Genomic DNA, 14,977 nt, shown 5'->3' on the forward strand with positions numbered 1-14,977 from the left:
AATTGAAAAATTTCCACTTAAAAACAGAAAACAGAATAAGACCAGTTATTTTACCTTGGTATTCAGGACTTTTCTTTGTGTGTTCTCAAGGTGTGATCCTGGTCTACCATCAACAGCATCTCCGGGAATGTGTTAGCATTGCAAGTTCTCATTCCTCCCTAATTTTCTGAATCAGAAATTATGGAGGTAGAGCCTAGCAATCTGTGTTTTGGTTTTTGGTTTTGAGATGGCATGGAGCCTCCCCCACCCTGTCGGGCAGGCTGGAGTGCAGTGGGGCAATCTCAGCTCACTGCAACCTCCACCTCCCTGGTTCAAGAGATTCTCCTTAGCCTCTCGAGTAGCTAGGATTATAGGTATATGCCACTGCACCCAGCTAATTTTTGTATTTTTAGTACAGATGGGGTTTCACCACACTGGTCAGCCTGGTCTCTAACTCCTGACCTCAGGTGATTGTACAGGCATGAGCCACCACGCCTGGCCAGCAATCTGTGTTTTAACCAAACTTCCACATAATTCTAATTAATTTATGCTTTGAGAACTGTTAATCTAGTTTGTCCCTCTCATTTTACAGGCAAAGAATTGAGGTCTATAGAGATTAATTGAGTTGTCCAAAGTCATACAGCTAGGTATAGTTTTCTGTTATTTATTTTAATTTTATTCAGTTTTCCCGCAGTATTCAATAGTTTTCTTTCTAATACTCCATATTTGATTTGACTTTTTGCAAGTTGTAATTAAAGTCTAAAATGGGAAAGTTGGAGAAGACTTTATGGAGAACATGAGATTTGACTGAACAATAAACATTAAGTAGAGAGAAAAGAGGGGGGTGTTATAAGCAGTAGGACCACAGTGAATAAAGGTATAGTTAGGTTTAAAAAAAAAAAAAAAAGTCCTGGGAACACAATTGGCAAGTTGGACTAATAACAACTAGGTGTTCCTTTATAGGAATAAAGTAATTATCACAGTGCCTGGTGTGTTAATAAATGTTAACTGCCCATTATTGGTGTTGGCTGGTGTTATTGGTTGCGTTGTTGATTTTGTTATCGTTGTTGGAGAAGTCAAACAGAACAGAAGTTAAAGCTGTGGCTTTCTGAATCAAATCTCAGCCCTGCTGTTTACTGTTTGACTTAATCTCTCCTAAACTTCAGTATCTACATTTGTAAAATGGATATGGTGGTTGTAACAAATAAAATATATGTTGATGCTATAACAGCTTTATAATAAGTACTTTAATGTCAACTATTATATGTCTTGGCTTGATAAGTCATTTGATTCTGAGTGACTTAAATAATGTCAAAAATCATAATTATTCTTAAAGGATAAATTTGTCATGATTGAAGAGTTCACAACTATGGCCAAGGCAGAAAACCTTAATAACAGGGAACTGGTTAAGTAAACTCTAATAACAAGGGACTGATTAAATGAATTGTGGGACATTGATAATCCTGTAGCCGTTGAAAACTGTTCGTTTCAGAAAAAACTTTATGACATGCATCATGAACTTACTTCATATTCATGATACAGTAACAATGAAAAAGTTACCAGGCAGTACATAGTGTCTCAAATTATATAATTTGTTTAAAGCATTGCTCAAAGAATATTCTTAAACATTAATGAGGATAAACTCTAAGTCTTTGAGTAACTGTTTTCTCTTTTGTGTGTTTTTCTTTATTCAAAATTTTTAAGTGAACATACTTTTATAATTAGGAAAAAATTAATGTGACACATACTTTGAAACTAGCAGGATTGTGGGAATAGTTTTATAGCCTCTCCAAATGACCACTGATACTTTAAAGGGAACAGTATTCATTTTTATCTGCGGTCAGCACAAGCCTCCAGCTGGAATTTGAAATATATTTTGAGTGGACCTTGCTAACTTTCAGTATCCCACCTCAATTATGATAATAGCTAATGTTGAGAGGTCATCTCTACCAGGTACTGTTAAGTATTACCAATCTTACTTAATCTTCACAATAATTTTATATGGTAAGCACCATGATTATCTCCATTTTATAGATGAATTGAAAATTAGTGAAGGAACTTAAGAGGTTAAAGCACTTGTGCAAGATAACAGGATGGTTACTAAGCCAGGAATTTAACCAAGAGCCAGACTTTTTTGAGCCTGTATCCTTAGTCATTGTGCTGTACTGTCTCCACATATTAATATTTACAATACTAAAACATCTGAGGAGCTACCTATTAAGAAAACGAAGGGTCTAATTTAATGTTGTGGTATTTCTATATATTTGAATAAGATATGACATGGAAAAGTATTATTTTATCTTTTAAAAATTCTTGGGCCAGGTGTGGTGGCTCACACCTGTAATCCCAGCACTTAAAAAGGCCAACGCAGGCAGATCATGAGGTCAGGAGTTCGAGACCAGCCTGGCCAACATGGTGAAACCCTGTCTATACAAAAAATACAAAAAATTAGCTCAGCATGGTGGCGTGCGCCTGCAATCCCAGCTACTCAGGAGGCAGAGGTGGGAGAACGGCTTGAAACCCGGGAGGTGGAGGTTGCAGAGATCTGAGATCATGCCACTGCACTCTAGCCTAGGTGACACAGCAAGATGCCGTCTCAAAAAAAGCCTTCAGATTAAACATTTCCAAAAGGTTTGTGCCCCATTCTGTGGTATTTTTTTATAGGCTAATATACTCCTAATAAATATATCCAGTATTAGTAAAATGAATTTGATAACAGAGATTAAGAGTATGGGGCTCTAGCCGGGCGCGGTGGCTCACGTGTATAATCCCAGCATTTTGGGAAGCCGAGGCTGGCAGATCACAAGGTCAAGAGATTGAGACCATCCTGGCCAACATGGTGAAACCCTGTCTCTACAAAAAATACAAAAAATTAGCCAGGCGTGGTGGTGCGTGCCTGTAGTCCCAGCTACTCGGGAGGCTGAGGCAGGAAAATTGCTTGAAACCGGAAAACAGAAGTTGCAGTGAGCCAGGATCATGCCACTGCATTCCAGCCTGGTGATAGAGCAAGACTCCGTCTCAAAATTTAAAAAATATATATATATGGGGCTCTGGAACTTAACCATCTGATTTCATATTCTGCCTCTGCTGCTTAATACTTTGTGACCTAGCATGAGTTGCCTAACCTCTCTTTGCCTGGTTTCTTCATCTGTAACATAGGAATAATAATATGTCCCTTATGAAGTTGATGCAAGGATTCAATGAACTGATACACGTATAAAACACTTGAAACAGTAGTGCCTGCACATGTTAAGTTTTCGGTAAGTGTTAGGTACACTGTCAGCAGTAATAGTACTATTTATTTGAATTACTATCATTATTATCATCCATCATCATTTGTATTGCTATAATAAACTTCTAAAAGACACCCAAATTACTTTGTAGTGAAAAGTAAAAATAAAAACGTTACATCTAGAGTCCATTGACTTAAAAATTATTTTGCTACCACTTACTGGCTTTCTGACCTTACACATTTCACTTAACCTTAATGGTCTGAACTGCCCGTCAATAAAACAAGTTAATATTTTTCTTGTCGGGTGATATCTTGATTTGTAAAAAACATTACTAGAAACTATGTTGCAGTACCAGAAATTATCGTTAAATTATGGGAGTATGAAAGAGAACTGATGATGCTGAGCCCACCATCCTCTTCTCTCTCTGGTGAGGTCCATTTTTCTTCTTTCAATAAGATGGTTTCTTGATACAGAAACGATTAGCATGGCCCCTGCCCAAGAGTGACATGCACATTTGTGAAGTGTTACATATTTTTTAAAAAGTTGTTTCATGTGTGAATTCATAAAGGGAAAGATTCAGCATTTAGTGCTTATTAGAATATAATAGCCATATTTTCATTTTGCTCTTCATGCTTCATACTCCTGCTCTTATACTCCTTGCCCATAAACTAAAGACATTTCTAGAAATTTTTAAATTTCATGTGAAAAGAAAATTAGGGACAGGCTAAATTGTTTTAAGCTGTGTGCATATGATGATTTGTGTCCTGTTTTATACTTTCATAACACCTGCGTGTGTCCATAGTATGGCAGTTACTATATTGCTTCAATTATTTGTTTACATATCTCACTCCCCAACTAGAACAGTTCCCTCAGTGGTGGACCTTTATATTCACAATGACTATAAACAGATGAAAATTAATAGGCTGGGCGCAGTGGCTCATGCCTATAATCCCAGCACTTTGGGAGGCCGAGGCAAGGTGGATCATGAGATCAGGAGTTCGAGACCAGCCTGGCCAACATAGTGAAACCCTGTCTCTACTAAAAATACAAAATTAGCTGGGTATGATGGCATGCACCTGTAGTCCCAGCTACTTGGGAGGCTGAGGCAGGAGAATCGCTTGAACCTGGCAGGCAGAGGTTGTGGTGAGCCGGTATTATGCCACTGCACTCCAGCCTAGGCAACAGAGCAAGCTCAAAAAGAGAAGAAAATTAATAGCATTTGGTTGATAATGTCTGTGAATCCAAGATTAGGCTTAAAAAAAAAAAAAAAAGCTAGGTTTGATTTAATTGTTAATTTGGGGCTATGGTCATTCTGGTCTTAAATTAATGACATATTCGATACTCTGGTCATATCAACTTCTACTTGGGTATATAACACTACTTTTGAATTACATTGTCCAATTGAACTTGGATTGAATTTAGGTATGTTAAATTTTTGGAAGTTAGTAACTTTAAAAATAGTTTTTTTCTTCCTTGTTAAAATAGAAAATTATTGTATGTATTTTAGGAAATTTGACTGTTAGGAAATACTGAACGTGAAAAAGTAGAGGAAGAAATATAAGAATGGAAGAAAACATTTTTTAATGCTCCATTCTAGGGAGAGATTGTTTTACACTCCTTTTCCCAAAAGCAATGAGAGAAAATGTCATAAGAGAACAGAATGTGATATGTAACAGAAAAGAATTAAAATAAAGTTAAGTTACTCTCAAGAAACTTTAATCCTTGAATTAGTAGTTGTCAGTTGGAAATTTTAATCAAATAAAGTTATGAACTTTTGTCAATTCTGGGCCCACAGACATATTTTACTTATTTTTTAAAATTTGTTTCAAATTCATGAATCTGTGGACATTTTTTATATGGAGTATTGTTAATTTTGACATCAACAGATAACAGTCCACTTTACATCACATGGCTAACTCTCAAATATTGAATGGCACGTCTACCATGAAACAGTATTGTACCATATGTAATTATGAAAGCTAATCTATGCTTTCTGACTCCCCATTACTAGTGTAGTGTATTTTCAGAGTGACAAAATTCTCTATTTCCAACCCAAATGACTAACGCTTGAGATCTACATACTTAAGTTTTATATTGGGCATTTCCACTTGAATGTCTCACAGGTACCTCAAAGCTCAAAATCCAAACCGTAACTCATCTTTTTTCCCCTTCCTCTTAGCTTCCAAAATCACTGCCTTAGTACATGGCACCACCATTCATTGGATTGCCCAAATCAACATTAATTTGGTTCCAGCCTTTTCTCCACTCCCCAGCCCACTGTATCCACTCATCAGGTTTTATGAGATTTACCTTGTAATGTATCTCATATATCCATGTTTTCCATATTTATTACTGTAGCCACCTTCCTCTCTGAGTTATATTGTGCTGTAGCTCCTTTACTGGTCTTCTCCCACCAGTGCTATTTCCAGTTGTTTTTACTTTGGGTGACCTTCCTAAAACCCAAATCAGAACATAGTACTGTTCTTTTTGATACCCTTCAGTGACTATCCCTTGTTTTTAAGATAAAGTCTAAATTCTTTAGACTTAGAAAATTTATACTTATTGTAATTTATAAAAATTTATATTTAGAAAATGTGTTTGTAACAGCCTTGATAATTTAGTCTCTGCTACACCGTATAGCCATACATATGGAGCAGCTGGCAGTTCCTTGATACCTGTGCTGGAGATGAACATTTTCAAGTCTTCACACACACCCTTCCTTCTGCATGACTGACTCCCAGTTGTCATTCATTTCTCAGCTTGGACTTTATTCAGAAAACCTTATACCAACACCCAGACATCATCTAAGATTGGATTAGATGTTCTTATATATTCCCGAAATACTTTCTGCTTATCCATATCAGCATGTAACACACTGCATCGTTATTGCCTGTTCAGTTGTCTCTCTCTCTCTTAGGCTGTTGAATAGCAAATACCATATTATCTTTGATTGACTTGTTTCACCAATACCTAGCACAGTGCATGGCAAGATTTGGCTTCTGAAGATTGTTGTTAAGTAATGAAAATGCATTTTTCTGAGTCATTTTAAGTATAATGATTTTTCGGGTGGCAAAAATTTAAGAGAAAGAGAGTGTGTATGTGTGAATAACTGAATACATTAATGGAATTGTTATATAACAGTATCCTAAATAAATAATTTAAAAATTGTAACTACATGTAAAATAAAATCAAACATCTGCTTACAGCAAGTCAAGCTTTTAAAAAGGAGTTTTTTTATAATAACTTTATTTTTGGGCTCCCTACTATAAAATATTTAAATTTTAAGTAAACCATTTAACTTCAAAAGTATTTAAATTTTGTCTCGATTTCCACTTGTGAATTTTTTTAGCAGCTAGAGAAAAGCTGTGGTAGTTTCCAACTGTGTTAGAAACAGTTGTCAAGTGTGGTTCCTTTACACTATGAGACTGGGAGCTGTTTCTAAACACAAAGTTGTTAGTAGCACAGATTTGCCTAAGTTTCCAATCTGATGTGACTATGGGTAAGTTAATTGGAATTTGTGTATTTGTGGGGAAAAAAACCTCCTGTCAATTAAATTACGTAAATTACTCTCTTACTTTATAACCTAAAATGTATAGACTTTAAACCCCAGCCAGTAAATAGTACAGTTTTTTGCAAATCTTCAAGGTAAAAGTTATACAAAAATCAAAGTATTCTGCCAGCCTCAGAATAGATAGACTCAAGACACTTAGGATTCTTACTTGAATCCTAAAATAAATTTTCAGTGCTACATTTATTATCAAAGATGTCAAAGATTATTTTTAATTAAAGAAACATGTTTATTTTCCAGAAGCCTTTACTTACTTCTGTAGTTTCTACTAATAGTGAAGGTTGTATTGTATTCATAGCATAGGATTTGTAGTAAAATTTAGAAATTATAAAATAAATTTTGTTATGTATGTGTGCAAATAGCATACTTTAAAATTGCACACTAACTTCTTATCCTTTAAGACAGTGGTCCCCAGCCCTTTTTGGCACCAATGACGGTTCTGTGGAAGACTGTTTTTCCATGGACCTGGAGGGGTGGATGGTTTCAGGATGAAACTTTTAACCTCAGATCATCAGACATTAGATTCTCATAAGGAATGCACAACTTAGATCCCTTGCATGTACAGTTCACAATAGGGTTCACGCTTCTTTGAGAATCAAATGCCTCTGACAGAAGTCAGAGTTCAGGCAGTAATGTTTGCTGACCCACCACTCACTTCCCACTGGGTGGCCCAGTTCCTAACTGGCCACAGGGGTTGGGGATCTCTGCTTTAAGATAACTGATAAAGGGTTAGTGAAAAATATATATGTGTATAAAGGATTAGTGAAAAATATATATGTGTATGTGTGTGTTTTTATATACACACACTCTTGCTAACGCAGTCATACACCACATAACAATGTTTTCATTAACAACCGACTGTGCATGACAGTGGTCCCAAAAGATTATGATACCGTATTTTGTTTCTTTGTTTGAGATGGAATCCAGTGGTGTACCCTTGGCTTACTACAACCTCATGAGTTCAGGTCGTTCTCCTGCCTCAGCCTCCTGAGTAGCTGGGACTACAGGCATGGGTCACCACGCCCTGCTAATTTTTGTATTTTTAGTAGAGATGGGGTTTCACCATGTTGACCGCTGGTCTTGAACTGCAGACCTCAAGTGATCCTCCCGTCTTGGCCTCCCAAAGTGCTGGCATTACAGGTGTGAGCAACCGCCTCTAGCCATGATACTATATTTTTACTGTACCTTTTTCTATCTTTAGATAGGCATTTTTTCCTTCCTTCCTTCACCTCCACTTCCACCTCCATCTCTACCTCTACCTCCTCCCTCCCCCTCCCCCTCCTCTTTTTCGTTGGAGTCTTGCTCTGTCACTCAGGCTGGAGTGCTATTGATGCAGTGTTAGCTCAGTGAAGTCTACACCATCCATGTTCAAGCAGTTCTCCTGCCTCAGCCTCCTGAATAGCTGGGATTACAAGTGACCACCATCACACCCGGCTAATTTTTAAATTTTTAATAGAGACAGGGTTTCACCCTGTTGATCAGGGTGATCTTGAACTCCTGACCTTAGATGAACTGCCCGCCTTGGCTTCCTAAAGTGCAGGGGATTACAGGTGTGAACCACCACACTTACCCTTCTCAGAACATGCTTTTGTCTTTAAGTGACAAGGGCCTGTATGTGTCTGCACTGTCCAGTTGAGATAGCTACTATGTGCATGTGGCTGTTGAACACTTGAAATATGCCTAGTCTGAATAGAGGCATGCTATAAGTGTTAAACATACATACTAATTTCAAAGACTTAGTTTGAAAAAAATGTAAAATATCTCAGTAATAATTTTAATAATTTTATATTTACATGTTGAAATGATATATTTCAATTTAGTATGTTAAAATATGTTAAAATTAATTTCACTCTTTTCTTTTTTAGTGTAGCTAAATTACATATATGGATTGTGTTCTATTTCTGGTGGACATCTCTGGTCTAAAACTTTTTTTCTAACTAAAATTTTTCTGTAAATTATGGTTAACATTGAACATTTTTGGTAGAGATATTTTGTAGGAGTCTTTGATTACAACTTGACATTGAACATTAGCATTAATATTAGATGTAAAAATGAAAACTATAAGATTAAAAATTTTTGTAACTTTTTTGTTGTTGTTGAGATGGAGTTTCACTCTTGTTGCCCAGGTTGGAATGCAATGGCGCGATCTCAGCTCACCGAAACCTCCACCTCCTGGGTTCAAGCAATTCTTCTGCCTCAGCCTCCCGAGTAGCTGGGATTTACAGGCATGTGCCACCACACCTGGCTCATTTTGTATTTTTAATAAAGACGGGGTTTCTCCATGTTGGTCAGGCTCAGTCTCAAACTCCCGGCCTCAGGTGATCTGTCGCCTTGGCCTCCCAAAGTGCTAGGGTTGCAGGTGTCAGCCACCATGCCTAGCCAAAATTATTTTAAGGTCTTACTTTTACTCTTGTTAGCACAAAACCATAACTAATCTATGATTTCATGTTTTTTGGGTTGGAGCCAGTTTGGCGTATCTATCATGGATAATTGGCTTTATTCATTTTTTTTAATGTAACAAATATTTTTTTGTTTTATGTATGCCAAGTATGTCTTGGGGAATACTTCTCCGTAATTTCAGGAGGGAACAAAAAATAATTGATGTACATGTAAATGTATTTGTGGGTTTGGAGGTTGGAAGGAAGTTAAGGCAGTTCTTGCCTGGCTTACTTTTTTTCTGTAAAGTAGGACATAAGGCCATCATAGCCACTATCAGTGATGGCTTCTATGAAGAACTAACTTCCTTGAGTAAAATCAAAGGGTTCTCCATAAATGGTAATCAATATTTATTGAGTACTTATTAGGCCCCAGGCTAAACACTGAAGAATATAAAAGAGGGCCCTTGCCCTCAGAGCTTCTATTTTTGTTAGGGAAGTATGGCATATAACAAAAAGTAAATACAACATAAGGCAGCTAAGGTGTATAGTAAGAAATACATGGTACATATTCAGTACTACAAGAGTTCAAAAGATGAAGCGAACCCAAATGACTAGAGATATAAGCTTTCTCTTTTGCTGCTTATCACAGTAGTAGCCAAGTAATCCTCACAGAATGATCTCTTTTTAAGTACTTTTTGTCACTGTACTTGATTGTTAGAACAGTCAGTAGTAATTTAATATGAAAACGATATAGAAATTTAACATATTCTTCAGCACAGAGTTCAAAACAGTAATTTTATAACTCATGAGCACGTGGCCAGGCACAGTGGCTCACGCCTGTAATCCCAGCACTTAGAGAGGCCCGAGTAGGCAACTCATGAAGTCAGGAGATCTGAGACCATCCTGGCTAACATGATGAAACTCTGTCTCTACTAAAAATACCAAAAATTAGCCGCCATGGTGGCATGTGCCTATAGTCCCAGCTACTCGAGAGGCTGAGACGGGAGAATTGCTTGAACCCGGGAGGCAGAGGTTGCAGTGAGCCAAGATCATGCCACTGCACTTCAGCCTGGGCAACAGACTGAGACTCCATCTCAAAAAAAAAATTTTTTTAAGAAATAACTCATGAGCGCTTTAGGACAGTGTTTACAAATGGGAAGTTGAGATTTCTGTGGTATTCATGATTTAATGCACGTAGCTTCTTGAATTTATTTGCTCTATGTTTTAGGTTGCAGCTGAATACCTTCTCTTTCCTGTTACTACCTCTGAATTCCTTACTTTTTGGTCTTTAATATTTGCTTAGAGAGAAGGAAAAGGATTCTAGGGTGTGGTGGGTGGGTTTCTATAGTAATCAAGATCTACAGATTTTTGAAAGGTGAAGGTGAGAGAGAGAAGAGGGAGTTGTATAGGATGAAAAGTTTGAGAATGTACTTTTGAGTGTTGTAGAATTGGACTGACTACTGAGGGCATGGTAGACAAGCTGGTAGACATTAACCCACATGCATGCATACTCCAAACATACCAAAATGAAATATGCAATAAGGGCTGGGTACAGTGGCTCATGCCTGTAATCCCAGCACTTTGAGAGGCTGAGGTGGGCAGATCACTTGAGCTCAGGAGTTTGAGACCATCCTGGGCAACATGGCAAAATCCCATCTTCTAGAAAGTACAAAAATTAACGGGGCTTGGGGGTGTGCACACCTGTAGTCCCAGCTGCTCAGAGGTTGAGATGGAAGAATTTGATTGAGCCAGGTTGTAATGGCTCCGTTCAATTTTGATTGAAACGGAGGTTGTAATGAGCTGAGATCTCACCACTGCACTCCAGCCTGGGTGACAGAGTGAGACCCTGTCTCAAAACAAAACAAACAAAAGAAATATGTAATAAGAACAAAACTGTAAATGAATAACTAAACATTTAAGGAAGGAAAGAAGAGGAGGAAAGTTTGTAGGTGTCAGAAATCAGAGAAATAAAATCAAAACAGCAGGTGGGAGCTAGTGCTGCTGTATAATAGCACACGAGGGTTTTGGTCCTGGATATGTTCTAAGGGGTCTGGGTTTGAAATTTATTGCACATATGGGGATAGGATATATGGCCTTGGGCCTTTGCAAAATATATCTAGAACAAAGACCCAGGCATGTGGCCCAGAACCTGAAATAACTTCCCTAATTGTGCATAGAGATTAGAAAAAGTGCCTGCTAGTCAAACGCTCAAAAACAAAGTCAGAAGAAAGAATATAAAGTGTGAGTGAAATGATTAAAGAGATAAGGAAATGAAGCATGATGAGATAACAGATCTGTATGAAAAACAATAAAAATTAACTTTTAGAAATTAAAAATATAGCCAGGCACGGTGGCTCACGTCTGTAATCCCAACATTTTGGGAGACCAAGGTGGGCAGATCACCTGAGGTCAGGAGTTCAAGACCAGCCTGACCAACATGGAGAAACCCCATCTCTACTAAAAATACAAAATTAGCCAGGCATGGTGGCACATGCCTGTAATCTGAGCTACCCAGGAGGCTGAGGCAGGAGAATCGCTTGAACCTGGGAGGTGGAGGTTGCAGTGAGCTGAGATCGTGCCATTGCACTCCAGTGAAACTTCGTCTTAAAAAAAAAAAAAAGAAATTGGAAATATAATTGTGGAAATTGGTATTAGATCATTAGATGGGTTAAATTTTAGAGTAGACAGATACTCTTGCCTTGGCTGAAAAGGAAAAATCTAACAATAAATGGTTAAAAGGAAGCAAATCTCGATCAGGATGGTGGCTCACGCCTGTAATCCTAGCACTTTGGGAGGCTGAGGCAGGTGGATCACCTGAGGTCAGGCATTCGAGACCAGCCTGGTCAACATGGCAAAACCCTGTCTCTACTAAAAATAAAAAAATTAGCCTGGCGTGGTGGTGCCTGCCTGTAATCCCAGCTACTCAGGAAGCTGAGGCAGGAGAATCGCTTGAACCTGGGAGGCAGAAGTTACAGTGAGCCGAGACTGGGCCACTGCACTCTAGCCTGGGCAACAGAGTGAGACTGCGTCTCAAAAAAAAAAAAAAAAAAAAAAAAAAAAAAAAAAGGAAAAAAAAGAAAAAGCAAATCTAAAATAATCCATGAAAGCAAGAAGCTGAAAATACAGTATTAAAAAAAAAGACTGATACAAACCAAAACAGAAAGCTGATAGACCAAAAATAATTTTTTAAGGCAGAAAGCATTGTTAGTGATGAAGAAAGCCATTACATAATGAAGAATGGAATAATTCACCAGGAAGAAATAATTATCTTGAATCTGTCCAAATAATACTGTCTCAAAGCACATAAGGCAGAAATTTCCCAGCCAAAAAAAAAAAAAAAGACGACTACCTACAAATATAGTGGGAGATTTTAGCACATTTCCTTCAGAAACCAATTAATAAACCACCACCACCCTCAAAAAAGTGAAAAAGTAAAAGCATAGAGACTATTTGAACAACACAGTGAGCTAGCCTCTTTTAGACATGTTTATACCGTACTCTAAAAATTAGAGTGTAGGTGTTCCTTTCAGTCACACATAGGACATTTACTAGTCATATTATTAGTATACAAACATTTGTAGAATTACACATATTAGACTATAAAGGGACAGAGTTCCACAAATGCCTAGGCATATCACACTGGCTACTTTTTCTGATTCCTGCAGTACATGGAAAATTTATGGGCTGGGTGCATTGACTCACACCTGTAATCTCAGCACTTTGGGATGCCATGCAGGAGGATCACTTGAGCTCAGGAGTTTGAGACCAGCCTGCACAACATGGTGAGACCTTGTCTCCACAAAAAATAAAAAAAAAAAAATTTTTTTTTTTATTTTATTTTAATTATTTTTTTTTTTTTTGAGATGGAGTTTCGCTCTTGTTACCTAGGCTGGAGTGCAATGGCGCGATCTCGGCTCACCGCAACCTCCGCTTCCTGGGTTCAGGCAATTCTCCTGCCTCAGCCTCCTGAGTAGCTGGGATTACAGGCACGTGCCACCATGCCCAGCTAATTTTTTGTAGTTTTAGTAGAGACGGGGTTTCACCATGTTGACCAGGATGGTCTCGATCTCTTGACCCAGGCATACTCCGTGTTTTACATATATTTAAGTTTTTAGCAACGCTCAATTATAAGATACTATTGTCATCTTTAACAGATGAGAAAATTTAGGCTGAAAAATGTTAATTTTACACCCAAGGTTAGCTGACTGGAAAACCTCTACTTTAAAATATTACACTTTTACAAACTCCTCCCCATTTTTTATACCTTTGTTGTTATAAAATATAGCCAGGTAGAGAAACCAACATAAAGCAAATACGGAGCTTGTTGAGTTATTATTAAGGAATTATCCTTGTAATACCAACAAGTCAAGAAACAGCACTTGGCCACCTGCCTTGGCCTCCCGAAGTGCTAGATTACAGGCAGTGGCTCGCGCCTGTAATCCCAGCATTTTGGGAGGCCAGGGTGGGCGGATCACCTGAGGTCAGGAGTTCAAGACCAGCCTGGCCAACAGGTTGAAACCCCATCTCTACTAAAAATACAAAAATTAGCTGGGCATGCTGGGGGGTGCCTGTAATCCCAGCTCCTTGGGAGGCTGAGGCAGGAGAATCATTTGAACCCATGAGTTGGAGGTTGCAGTGAGCCAAGATCCTGCGTTGCACTCCAGCCTGGGTGACGAGAATGAAACTTTGTCTCAAAAAAAAGAAATAGCACTTTATCAGCCACTAAGCCTTTGATGTTTCCCATTCTAATTATGTTCTCCTTCCCCACTAAAAGCATTTGTATTATAGTCATTTTCTGGCTTTTTAAAAAATAATTTGAATACCAAAGTGTACATTCTTAATGTGCTTTATAAAGCTTTACTTTTCTCCCACTGTTTTTCCCATCTGATTTAATTTGTTAAGAAACTGGTAGTTTGACCTGTAGAGTTTCTTACAAGTTTGATCAGATTCAGGTTTGATGTTTTTGGCCAGGCTATTTATAGGTGGTAGTATAATCTCCTGGTTGTTTTTGTGATTTTACAGACTATTAATACTCATTGGCTAAATCTGTTAACTCATTAAATATTGCAACATGGTGATTCTCTGATTTTCTCTCTTCATTACTGGAATGTTTCTATAGAGAAGCTTCCCCTCATCTAATACTTAGCTACCTGGTGATTCAGTTTATATAAGAGAGGAAGAAGAATGGGCCAGGCGCAGTGGCTCAAGCCTGTAATCCCAGCACTTTGGGAGGCCGAGGCGGGTGGATCACGAGGTCAAGAGATCGAGACCATCCTGGTTAACACGGTGAAACCCCGTCTCTACTAAAAATACAAAAAATTAGCTGGGCATGGTGGCGCATGCCTGTAATCCCAGCTACTCAGGAGGCTGAGGCAGGAGAATTGCCTGAACCCAGGAGGCGGAGGTTGCGGTGAGCCGAGATCGCGCCATTGCACTCCAGCCTGGGTAACAAGAGCGAAACTCCGTCCCAAAAAAAAGAAAAAAAAAAAAAGAGGAAGAAGAATTGTTTGCTTATTTCTTGTTATTTACCAGTTTTCAACATGATGGGTTGGTTTTCACTAGTATATTTTCAAATAATCTTTGATTATTTCAAATCTTTAAAAAAAATTTTTTTTTAAATATTATGAACTCATGGATGGATGGATTAACTGATTGATTTTGAGACAGGGTCTTACTTTGTCACCCACCCAGGCTAGAGTACAGAGGCATGATCACAGTTCACTGCCGCATGACCCATTGAAAACACTTTGGAGGCCAAGGTGGGAGGATCTCTTGAACCCAGGAGTCTGAGACCAGCCTGGTCTCAGACCCTGTATCTA

General features: G+C 38.1%; 1 protein-coding gene and 1 non-coding gene across 4 annotated transcripts in view; both read left to right on the top strand.

Moving 5' to 3' along the window:
* The window catches only part of FBXO11 (F-box protein 11), a 97,473-nt gene that overhangs the window by 50,740 nt on the left and 31,756 nt on the right, over positions 1-14,977 (top strand). The gene's annotated exons all lie outside the window — the stretch shown is intronic.
* LOC116560730 lies at positions 3,642-3,748 on the top strand. Its single transcript, XR_004273113.1, has one exon. It is a non-coding gene; the product is annotated as a U6 spliceosomal RNA (small nuclear RNA).

This window comes from Sapajus apella, unplaced genomic scaffold, assembly GCF_009761245.1.
Source record: "Sapajus apella isolate SASKATOON/1434 unplaced genomic scaffold, GSC_monkey_1.0 scaffold26, whole genome shotgun sequence".
Classification (NCBI taxonomy): domain Eukaryota; kingdom Metazoa; phylum Chordata; class Mammalia; order Primates; family Cebidae; genus Sapajus; species Sapajus apella.